Genomic DNA, 12174 nt, shown 5'->3' with positions numbered 1-12174 from the left:
TCAATATGCACGCAAATGAATTCTTTATTCCAGTGAAATTCACATGCTTTCACAGAGCCACTACAATCTCTAAAATGAAAAGAGTTTCTTGCTGTGGAGTAGAGACATAAAAATATGTTAACTGGGAGTTATTGTAAAGCTATTTTTTTCTAAGCAATATATTCTTGGTATAATTACCTTTGCTACATCAACCAGACAAACTTGGAATTTCAATCTTTATGAGAAAAATAAAATAAAACATGAATCTGTGTAAACTGGAAATGATAATAAAGCCAATTTTACCCTTATAAAAATATACTACAATCTAATTTTCTCTAGTAGGAATACTTGACTAGTATGAAGACACTGAAGATGAATATTATTAAGCTGAAACCGGACATGGAAGTTTTGGAAAAAAAGTTATTGTATTTAATTATTTAGAAATATAATCAATATTAAAGATAATCTGCTGCCAAAGGTGAAAATGTTGAGTTAGAGCTGTTATTATTTTACTTCCAATAAAATATCTTTGAAGCTGAAAATCAGATGGTAAATAGAAAAGACAAACTAAGACTCTGACAAAAGAATGGATCCATAACTTTTATAATGTGAATATCAAAAGTGGTTTGAACAGGAAATTGGGACTTCCACTTTCAGCTGCATGATGTACTTGCAATCCAGAATCCATGTCACTTACAGATCATATGCTGGATATCAGCTCCTAGAATTCTCTGCACAATAGCCAAGAGGCTGTCTTCAGTGCCTTTTGTAAGTCTCTTTCCTGATCCCACTCTCATAAGGCAGAGTAGCCATTGGTATATGTGCTCCTAGGCTTGAGACATGGCCAAAGGCAGCAGGATGGCAGGTAGGGCCGGAGCATACGTGCTGCACTGTTTTGTTGTACCAATGGTGGTGTCAGAGTCCTTGTTTGCATGGAGCATAACTGTAAAGTTGGAAAAGAAAAGTGGACTCCAAAGCAGAGACTTACACTTGAGCTCTTATACCAGCCACACAAATGGAAGAGATAACCTGATCTCAGGATTTATTTCACTTCCCAAAATAAGTATCTCCCTGAGTAATTTATAATCCAAAACCTATATACACTGTTACAAATTTGTACTATGTGAGTGGTCTGAAAATGGCCAAATTGAATGATAACCTTTAAGTGGATTGGAAATGACTATAGAAAACAAAAGTTACCCCTGAAAAAATTCAACCACCTCCATTCAAAAGGTGAGCATCTCTTTCTTCTCCCAAATCAGAAAAATTTTATGTCAGTTTCTCAAAATGAAATTAAACTTAAAAAATATTGTTTTAATGTTCTATTCCATATATACCATACTCACTGTGACCCTCTAAATAAGAGTGAATTAGGGACCTCCATCCAGTTGCTTGTTGTATGGCCTGCCAGTTAAGAATTTTTTTTAATGTTTTTAAATGTTTTCAGATAATCAAAAGCAGAATAAAATTTTGTTACTTGAGGATTATAAAATATTCAAATTTTAGTTTCTATATTGTTTTATTATTACGGAATTCCTCTCATTTGATAATTCATTATCTGTGGCTGCTCTGTGCCCCACCTCAAGAGTTCTGAGAACCAATCTGTCTACCCCTCACCTAGCCTGGACACTAAGAATGCAAAAGATCCTTATTGTCTACAGTAATTAATATGTGTTGATATTCCACAATCTTTATTAGCATACTTTTGATTTTCTAGGGCCCTTACACCCAGGCAAATAGTTCTATTATTCATTACATGATCTGAAAGTCCCATCAACTCTTCAATGAAAAGCGTCAAACAACAGTTTGGACCCTAAGATTCTTTGAGTTATTCACTTCAGAACTCTACCTTCCTGTCTTTCCCAATCCTGGATTGTTATATCATCATTACCAATCTTAATCCAATCAAGGTCTCACATTGAAAAATTTACCACAAACAGAATTTCCAATTCTCAACAAATTTACCTCCCTCCAACTGAGATGTTGCTAAAGCTTCACAGAAGTGTTCCCTCTCCTAATGATAAGTAGTAAACTCAGCTTTGCCTTGTTAACACAATGTATTGGTAATATTTAGGGAGACAGTTTCAACAATTTACTAGATGCCATCTATATGATATCTATATGGACTTGGCATTAAGGACCATATAGTCCTCAAAGTCTAAAATATGTACTAGCATTCCTTTTACAGAAGAAAATTTGTCAACCTCTGTATTATATGAATCATATTTGTCCCATTAGAATAAAAATTCCCTACTGAATCTCTTTGCAAAGGTGCATTATTGTTTTATTTATGTCAGACTACAAGAGTTAATTTCCTTGTGGATTCCAAAACAATTTCTGGGAAGGTGCTGCAGGGTATGGGGCAGATCATGGATTATGTTCATCTATCCTCCAAATTTGATATTTTTAGGTACTGAGTAAGGCACCTGCTTCTATCTGGTGGATGTCCCCCTCATTTTTTTCTATATGAAGAACTTTTAATCAGTGGAAAAGATCATATTTCTTATAAAAAATATAAGTGTATGATACAGTTTCCTACAAAATTTGGTGCAATCTTAGCAAGATTTGAAGCAATACACATATCAAAAATAAGTGGAGAGGGTTACAGCACAAGGATGGAGTTTGCAAATTATCAAAGTCCTTGGTGTCTTACCTTCATCTCCTTCTGTGGGAATATGTGAAGAACACTCCCAATGAGAACAAGCAGGCTATTTCTTCAGACATTCAGAGATAGCTATAGCTAGGGAGTCGGTCACCATCACTTGCATTTGGTAGAGACTCAAAGACTGTCAGGGGAATGGAAAACCTTATGGTAAGCAAATGGTGAGGCTTCAGGTATGCTCTGCTTGGAGATTGAACTGTTTCCATTTCTTCAGTTCTCAACATCTCAAGAGTGATCACAGACTATACCTGAGAGCTTGTTACTGAGATATTCTTAGCTTTCCCACTTTTTCAAAAAAATGCATTTTTCCTTTTTTCTTCATATTTTATTTACATTTTTGGACTAGACTGATTTTTTTCCATTTTATTTTATCTTATTTTATTTTATTTTATTTCTCTTCAGTGTTCCAGAATTCACTATTAATGCACCACACCCACTACTCCATGCAATGCATGCGTTCCATAATATCCACCACCAGGCTCACCCAACCTCCCACCCCCGCCCTCCAAATCCCTCGGTTCGTTCCTCAGAGTCCACAGTCTCTCATTATTTGTCTCCCCCTCTGTTTTCCCCCAACTCACTTCTCCTCTTCTTCTCCCAATGTCCTCCCTATTATTCCTTATATGGCACAAGTATGTTTCACAAGTAAGTGAAACCATATGCTAAAATTGACTCTCTCTGCTTGACTTATTTCACTCAGCATAATCTCTTCCAGTCCTGTCCATGTTGATACAAAACTTGGATAATCATCCTTTCTGATGGAGGCATAATACTCCACTGTATATATGGACCATATCTTCTCTATCCATTTGTCTGTGGAAGGGCATCTTGGCTCTTTCAATAGTTTGGCAACTGTGGCCACCACTGCTATGAACATTGGGGTACAGTTGGTCCTTCTGTTCACTACGTCTATTTCTTTGGGGTAAATACCCAGCAGTGCCATTGCAGGGTCATAGAGTAGCTCTATTTTTAATTTCTTAAGGGATCTCCACACTATTTTCCAAAGTGGCTGCACCACCTTGCATTCCCACCAACAGTGTAACAGGGTTCCCCTTTCTCCACATCCTCTCCAGCACTTGTTGTTTACTGTCTTGTTAATTTTGGCCATTCTAACTGGTGCAAGGTGGTATCTCAATGTGGTATTGATTTGAATCTCCCTGATGCCTAATGATTTTTTCATGTGTCTGTTTAGTCATTTGTTTTAGACTGATTTTTTTTTATTGGAGCTTCTCCATGTAAGGATCAAGAGGTCAGAAACCAGTCTATACTTAGGTTTTTGATCTCTAAATGGTAAAATATGATGCTATACTATATTTTATTTGGTATTCTAGAGATGGTTCAGAAGTAAGTGTTTGTTCATGGCTCCCAAATCATTATGTCCTGTGAACCATCTAAGAGAAAACTTGAAAGGAAAAACAACAACAAGAAAACAGCAAAACCCTCTTCAACTGTGTGAAAGATGAGGGTTAAAACAGGAGACAAAATCCTTAATTGTCTCACTTAAATAAACTCAAATAAGGATGAAAATGGTAGTTTCTTGAGAGAGGAAAATAAATATCTGGGGACATATTTCTCAGATGCCTTGGAAGAGACCCCAGAAAGTTAAAAATCAAACCCTACACAGTTGCAGACCCTGATCCTTCCACTAGATCACATAGGGAAATTGTAACATTGAGAAACAAGCGAAGGAGAGAAAACCTGTCCACCAGAACATTGACACCACCAACATAACACAGTAAAATTGAGATTATCTTCCATTTATAAAAGGAACTTTGTACCAATGCTTGGTAAGACTTTAAGTTCCTTTCTTGAAAATGCAAGGAAATTATATATACGATTGTCTTAATGTGACAAACTATCCTTGATTTCCTCAGGATCTTTTAAAAAACATTGCAGAAATAATGGTCATTTGTTGTTATCTATTTTTATTAAGTAGGAAAATAGTCCTTCACAGGGAAAGTCCTGATATTAACCCCTTATTGGCTATCTACTGTACTGTACTGAAAACAAATTAGAGTAACTCTTTTCCCTCAGATTAATTTAGATGAAGAAGTAGCATTTTGGGGAATAATTAATTAATTAATTAATTAATGTCTTGCAAGAGGCATTAAAGAGATGTTAAATTTAAATATATGGATGGACCTAGAGGACATTACACTAAGTGAAATAAGTTAGACTGAGAAAGATAAATATCAAATAATCTATTTCATAAGTTAGATCTAAAAAAAGGTGAAGTAAATAAATAAATAAATAAATAACATCAGACCCATAAATACAGAGAACTCATAGATACAGAAACTGATGGTTGCTAGAGAGGAGTGGAGAGGGGGAATGAGGGGATGGGCAAAATGGATGAGGGGGAGAGGTAGAGATAGGGCCTCTAGTTACAGAATAAATGTATCAAGGACATAAAGGCACAGCATAAGCAATATAGTCAATGATATTGTAATAATGATGTAGTGGGATAGATGGTAGCTATACTGGTGAACAGAGCATAATGTTCGAACTTGTCAAATCACCAAGTTCTACACCTAATATAACACTGTATGCCAACTATATTCACATAAAACAAGAAAGAGGGTAAAAAAAAATTCATGGGTAAAAATAAATAAATAAGTTTAAATATAAGTAATGATAAAATGCTCTATTTTAACTTATAAAGGTACACTCACTTTGGAGTTTGTTGCAGAAAAGCCTGATGTTAAAAAATCAGAGTATTTAAAACATATATTGGGTTAAAAATTATATCCAGAGATTTCAGGTTTTTAAGTAATGTCTGTTGGGAAAAAAATATATCATTCAAATAAACAAGATAAATATAACACAAGAAAAGTGATGAATTTTAGTTGAGTATTATCACTAGATGTGGGTTGTTGATATCTAGTTAAAAATTACAGGATGGCATTTAATGCCTGACTATAAAATTGGAATTTATGCAAATTTGACTATGTGAAACAATTATTTTAGCTTTTTTATCAGTATTTTAAGTTAGTTGGAAAAATGAGGGGTGCCCGGGTGGCTCAGTGAGTTGAACATCTAACTCTTGTTTTCAGCACAGGTCTTGATCTCAAGGTCATGAGTTCAAGACTTTCATTGAGCTCCACACTGGGTGTAGAACATTTAAGGAAAAAAAAAGTTGGAAACATGAAATTTGGAGATAAGAAGTAACTATTGACCAGTTGATAAAGTTGACCTAGGGTCAATTTGAGAAGTCAAATAATAACAACTGAAAAAAATGGAGAGTTGTAAATACAACTCTCCATTGGAATCCAATGTTGGAATTTTTACATATGGCATAGTTTATAGTCTAAAAATGACTTTATTTAAAACAAAGTTAAAATATTATTATATTGGATTTAATATCTTCTAGCCTTATATTTTTCAGTTGTAAAAAAGGAATAAGAACATGACATATTTTATAAGATTATGAACCTGTAAAATTTATTAATGAAGTTTTTTGCCCACAATGAATTTACAAAAAATGTTAGCTACTACTGTATCATAAACTGTAGCAATCAAATTTTCTTTAATCTTGAACAACATAATTTATATTCTATATGTTATTTCCCATGATATTAAATCTGATATCAAAAGTAATTTAAACTCATCATAAAGCATATGAGTTCTCCAAAAATACTCCAAATATATTTTAAGTAACAAACATTTAAATAGTATTCAGAAAAGAATACTGTTACATTTTGGTGTTTATCTTCTACTTTTTACAAAGTATTTTTATGCAAAGACTTTTTTTTTAACAATATGGAATATTTTCTTCCCAATATATCTTCAGTGTTCTCATCAAAAATACACCAAAATAGATTTTTAATAGCTATAGAGTATTCTGCTATTACCAATCTTTATTTGCCTGGTGGTCAATTATTAAACTTTAAGATTACTTGTTTTGTCAATATTATAAAAAATGATTCAGAGTATATTCTACATATAAATATGCACATACCAAAGACTGTTTACGTAGGATAAAGTGCTGTCCCAAGGGATATAACTAATTTATAAAGATTTGAATATATGTTGTCATATTGCATTTTGAAATTTTGAATCAATTTATACCTCAAACATGCTATAAAGACTTTTTTCCCTGCACTCATGTAAACACTGAAAATTATTCCTGAACATTTGATAGACAAAGGCCTTTTCAATTTAACATAATGAAACTCAAAGGTGCACTTTACGTAGTTTATTACAGCAGTTATCAAAAACTGAATAAAATAAACTCTGAAAAGTGATTGATTCATAATAATCATTCAACAAACATATGTTGAGTGAATTCCACACCTTCTAAGACATAAAACACAAGTTTTTACAACTTCTAATAATTTTTAATACTTTGAGAATGATTTGCTGAACAGATTAATATAACTAAACTCTACTGACAGGCCGTCTTCCTCCAGGATGTGAAAGCGTTCGCGGAGGCACGGGATGTCCATGGAAAGAGTGGGGACAGTCCGTCACTGCTCCTCAACCCAGTGCACGGGCGGTGTGCAGCGATCCTGTCGCCTCTCCTCTCCTGTGGGGAAGCCACTGGCCTAGTCCCCGAGTACGCATGAGCGCCAGAGCAAAAGCCCTAGCAGTGCCAACACCGGGAGATGGTAGTGTGCATAGAGTTCCACCCTAGGCCACGTACGCTACTGCAGTGTTGTGACTGTATCTGCTTAGTTCGTCTTGGCAGGGTGAACCCAGGACGCGAACATGGAACCCGGGAAGCAGGGCCCAAGAGGCACCAGCTGTCCAGCATCTTTTCTTCCCTGAAGCGACAGGGCGACCTCCCAAAGCCTTGCTGAGGAGGCAGCAGCGAAGTGCCGTTCTCGCCAAGCTGAAAACCTCTGCGAAAGCATACTAGTCCCTGGGAAATCAGAGTTGGTTCTGTGTGCTGCTGTTGCTGCTTGCCTTAGCCTAGTATTCGCAGCACTGTGGGAGAAACCCGCATAGAGCGAAAGCCTCTTTGCCCGGACATCCCCTCTGGGAAAGCACAGCATTCTTTGGGAAATCAGAATCGGGTCTGTGGGATGCGGCTGCTGCTTGCCTGAACTTGTCTCCACAGGTGGGTGAAATACACCCGCATGGAGCAAAATCCTCTTTGCCTAGGCATCCCCTCTGCATGAGAGAGAAGCGTTTTTGCACCTGTAAAAAGAGCCTTAACGAAAGGGCCACGTTTGTCACTGCACTCCCCAGGAGAATGTCTAGGGAAGGTGTAACACGCAGCCCCGGGACAAGAGAAGGAGCCGGTGGTGTTACTATCCGGAAACGGTCATGATGCAGGAGAGCCGTCCCTGTCAGGAACAGTGGGCCGGAGGCAAGACAAGTGTCACCCACTCCTTGTGCGGAGAGCCGGAAGCCTGGGTGCTAAGGGGACACGAGAGGACTAGGGCAGGAGCACGTGCTCCACTCTGAAGGAGTCTAAACAGAAGGCAGGCCTGTTCTGTGCCTCTGGGCCCAAGAGGACTGCAGCTCCTTGGCCACCTGTCCATAGGGCAGACGTGGGCTTGCCACCAGGAGCCCGGCCCTGAACTCGCAGAAACAGCTCCAAGAGGAACGGGCAGTTAGATGCTGTCCTGCTCCAGGATGTGGAAGCGTTCAAGGAGGCACGGGGTGTCCGGGGAAGGAGTGGGGACAGTCCCCCACAGCTCCCCATCCCAGTGCACGGGCGGTGTGCAGGGATCCTGTCGCCTCTCCCCTCCTGTGGAAAAGGCATTGGCCTAGTCCCCGAGTCCGCCTGAGCGCCAGAGCAAAAGGCCTTGCGTTGCCTACAACGGGAGAGGGTAGTGTGCATCGAGTGCCATCCTAGGCCACGTATGCTACTGCAGGGTTATGGCTGTGTCTGCTTAGTTCGGCCTGACAGGGTGAACCCAGGGCGTGAACATAGAGCCCGGGAAAGCAAGGCCCAAGAGGCACCAGCTCTTCTGCAGCTCTTCTTCCCTGACGCGACAGAGCGAACGCCAAAAGCCTTGCTGTGGAAGCAGCAGCGAAGTGCGGTTTGCGCCAAGCTGAATACTACTGTGAAAGCATAGCAGTCGCTGGGAAATCAGAGTCGGTTCTGTGGGCTGCTCTTGCTGCTTGCCTTAGCCTAGTATTCGCAGCTCGGTGGGGAAAACCCGCATACAGCGAAAGCCTCTTTGCCCGGGCATCCCCTCTGGGAAAGCACCGCATTCTTTGGGAAATCAGAGTCGGGTCTGTGGGATGCTGCTGCTGCTTACCTGAGCTAGTCTCCACAGCACGGTGTAATAGACCCGCATGGAGCAAAATCTTCTTTGCCCGGGGATAACCTCTGCCTGAGAGAGAAGCGTGGTTACGCCTGTGGAAAGAGCCTTAAGGAAAGGGACACGTCTGTCACTACGCTCCCCAGGAGCATGACTGGGGAGGTGCAGCACGCTTCCCCGGGAGAAGAGTAGGAGCCAAGGGCCTTGTTTTCGGAAACGGTCTCCAAGTAGGAGAGCCGGTCCTGTCAGGAACAGCGGGCAGTTAGAAGACCTGTGCAGAGAGACGTATGCCTGGCTGTTAAGGAGACACGAGGGGACGACTAGGGCAGGGGCGCGTGCTCCACTGTGAGGCAGAAGTCTGGGCAGAAGGCATGCCTGTCCTGGGACCCTGAGCCCAAGGGGAAAGCAGCTCCTTGGCCACCTGTCCCTGGTGCAGACATGTGCTTGACACCAGGCGCGTACCCTGAACTCGCAGAAGTAGCTCCCTGAAAGAACGGGCAGTCAGATGTCATCTTCCTCCAGGAAGTGGAAGCGTTCGCGGAACACGCGGTGTCCGTGGAAGGAGTGGGGTCAGTCCGTCACTGCTCCTCAACCGAGTGCACGGGCGGTGTGTCGAGATCCTGTCAGCTCTCCTCTCCTGTGGAGAAAGCACTGGCCTAGTCCGCGAGTCCGCCTCAGCACAGCATTCTTTGGGAAATCAGAGTCGGGTCTGTGGGATGCTGCTGCTGCTTGCCTGAGCTAGTCTCCACAGCTCCGTGTAATAAACCCGCATGGAGCGAAATCTTCTTTGCCCGGGTATCCCCTCTGCCTGAGAGAGAAGCGTGGTTGCTCCTGTGGAAAGACCCTTAAGGAAACAGGGACACGTCTGTCACTGCGCTCCCCAGGAGCATGACTGGGGAGGTGCAGCACGCTGCCACGGGAGAAGAGAAGGAGCCGTTGGCCTTGTTTTCGGAAACGGTCTCCAAAGAGCAGAGCCGGTCTGTCAGGAACAGCGGGCAGTGGCAAGACAAGTGTCACCCGCGCCCTGTGCAGAGAGACGGAAGCCTGGCTGCTAAGGAGACTGGAGGGAATGACTAGGGCAGGGGCGCGTGCTCCACTCTGAGGAAGGAGTCTGGGCAGAAGGCATGCCTGTCCTGAGCCTCTGGGCCCAATGGGCAAGCCGCTCCTTGGCCACCTGTCCCTGGTTCAGACATGTGCTTGCCACCAGGCCCCTACCCTGAACTCGCAGAAGTAGATCCCTGAATGAACGGGCCGTCAGATGCCATCTTCCTCCAGGATGTGGAAGCGTTCGCGGAGCCACGGGGTGTCTGGGGAAAGAGTGAGGTAAGTCCCCCACAGCTCCCCATCCCAGTGCACTGGCGGTGTGCAGGGATCCTGTCACCTCTCCTCTCCTGTGGGGAAGGCACTGGCCTAGTCCCCGAGTCCGCCTGAGAACCAGAGCAAAAGGCCAAGCGTTGCCTATACCGGGAGATGGTAGTGTGCATAGAGTGCCATCCTAGGCCACGCACGCTGCTGCAGGTTGTGGCTGTGTCTGCTTAGTTCGGCCTGGCAGGTTGAACCCAGGGCGCGAACATAGAGCCCACGAAAGCAAGGCCCAAGAGGCACCAGCTCTCCCGCAGCTCTTCTTCCCTGAGGCGAAAGAGCAAACGCCCAAAGCCTTCCTGAGAAAGGAGCGGCAAAGTGCGGATCGCGCCAAGCCCAAAGCCTCTGCGCGTGCATAGCAGGCTCTGCGAAATAAGAGTCGGTTCTGCGGGCTGCTGTTGCTGCTTGCCTTAACCTTGTATTCACAGCACAGTGGGAGAAACCCGCATAGAGCAAAAGCCTCTTTGATCCTGCATCCCCTCTGGGAAAGCACAGCATTCGCTGGGAAATCAGTGTTGGTTCTGTGGGATGCTGATGCTGCTTGCCTGAACATAGTCTCCGAAGCATGGTGGGAGAAACCCGTATGGAGCGAAATCCTCTTAGCCCGGGCATCCCCTCTGCCTGGGAGAGAAGCGTGGTTAAGCCCGTGGAAAGGGACACGTCTGTGACTGCACTCCCCAGTAGCATATCTGGGGAAGGCACAGCACACCGCCCTGGGAGGAGAGAAGGAGCCTTGGCCTTGCTGTCGGGAAACGGTCGTGAAGCAGGAGAGCCTGCCATGGCAGGAACAGCGGGCGGGTGGCAAGGCAAGTGTCACCACAGTCTTTGATGACACTTTTGAGTCAAGGCTCATCTACTCTACAGATGAGACTACACTGTAAAAATTTTAAAGGCAACATGTTTAAAGGCAACATCATGAATGAATATTTGGTGGTTGCTTGGGTTTTCTATTCATGGTATCAGATGAGTTTAAGGGAGCATAATCCAATAAAAAATTTAAACTTAATTTTAAAAAATAAGAAAAAAACACATTTTAATATCTTTGCTTTTGTGGTTCCTGCAAATGAAACTACAAGAAAGGGCTGAGAACATTTTCTTTTTTTCTGTTTGTTTTTCTTCAATTTGGACCTCCTCCTAGGTCTCTGATCTAAGAATGCTTACACAGACTCTGTAGTGCAGAAAGGACAAAATATCATATTACAAAATATTCTATTCCTATCCTTTTGTATATGCAGAACAATAAGTTAATATATGTGCTGCCAAAGGAGCACACCAGAGCAATAAGTTGAATGAAGATTGTACTGGGAAGATAAAACAGTTATTCCATAACATGAGTGGGTTTTGAATGGGACATGAAGGGCGGACTTGTGAGTTAGGAAATATATATATATATATATATATATATATATATAAAGACTTAATGAAGGTTTAATTAAAGCATAACAACTATGCTGTATTACTGAAATATATTAAAATGATGATATGGAAATACCTTGACTATTACTTAATATCTCACAGAGTAACATCAAATCACCTATTAATCCTTTCAACTAACAGCTGTTCCTCTTTGTTTCACTTTACATAACATGTGATGGATTGACATTTGTAGAAATAAGGGGGAAACATGGAAGAAAGTGAACAATTAGAAAGGATCAAAATACAGTAATAAATGAGGTAAATAACCAGTGAATATTTACTATAATGTAAATATATGCTGTTTCAATGCATGCACTGAGAATTTTCAGGAGTGAGAGCCAATGTAGAATATCTAGATGGTGTTATAGAAAATTCCATAAAACCCTTTGCTTTGGTTTAATACAGCCTGGTATAATATTTAGAAACCAGACTGTGTAATTTCTTTGAGCAGTTAAACATAGAAAAACATGGCTGAAATAATGATAAACACTTAAAATTACTTAAATTTTTGTTTATTTTTATCCTTTAAGGCCCATATTG

Source organism: Mustela lutreola, chromosome X (genome assembly GCF_030435805.1).
Source record: "Mustela lutreola isolate mMusLut2 chromosome X, mMusLut2.pri, whole genome shotgun sequence".
Classification (NCBI taxonomy): domain Eukaryota; kingdom Metazoa; phylum Chordata; class Mammalia; order Carnivora; family Mustelidae; genus Mustela; species Mustela lutreola.
Note: the sequence above shows the minus strand (reverse complement) of the source record.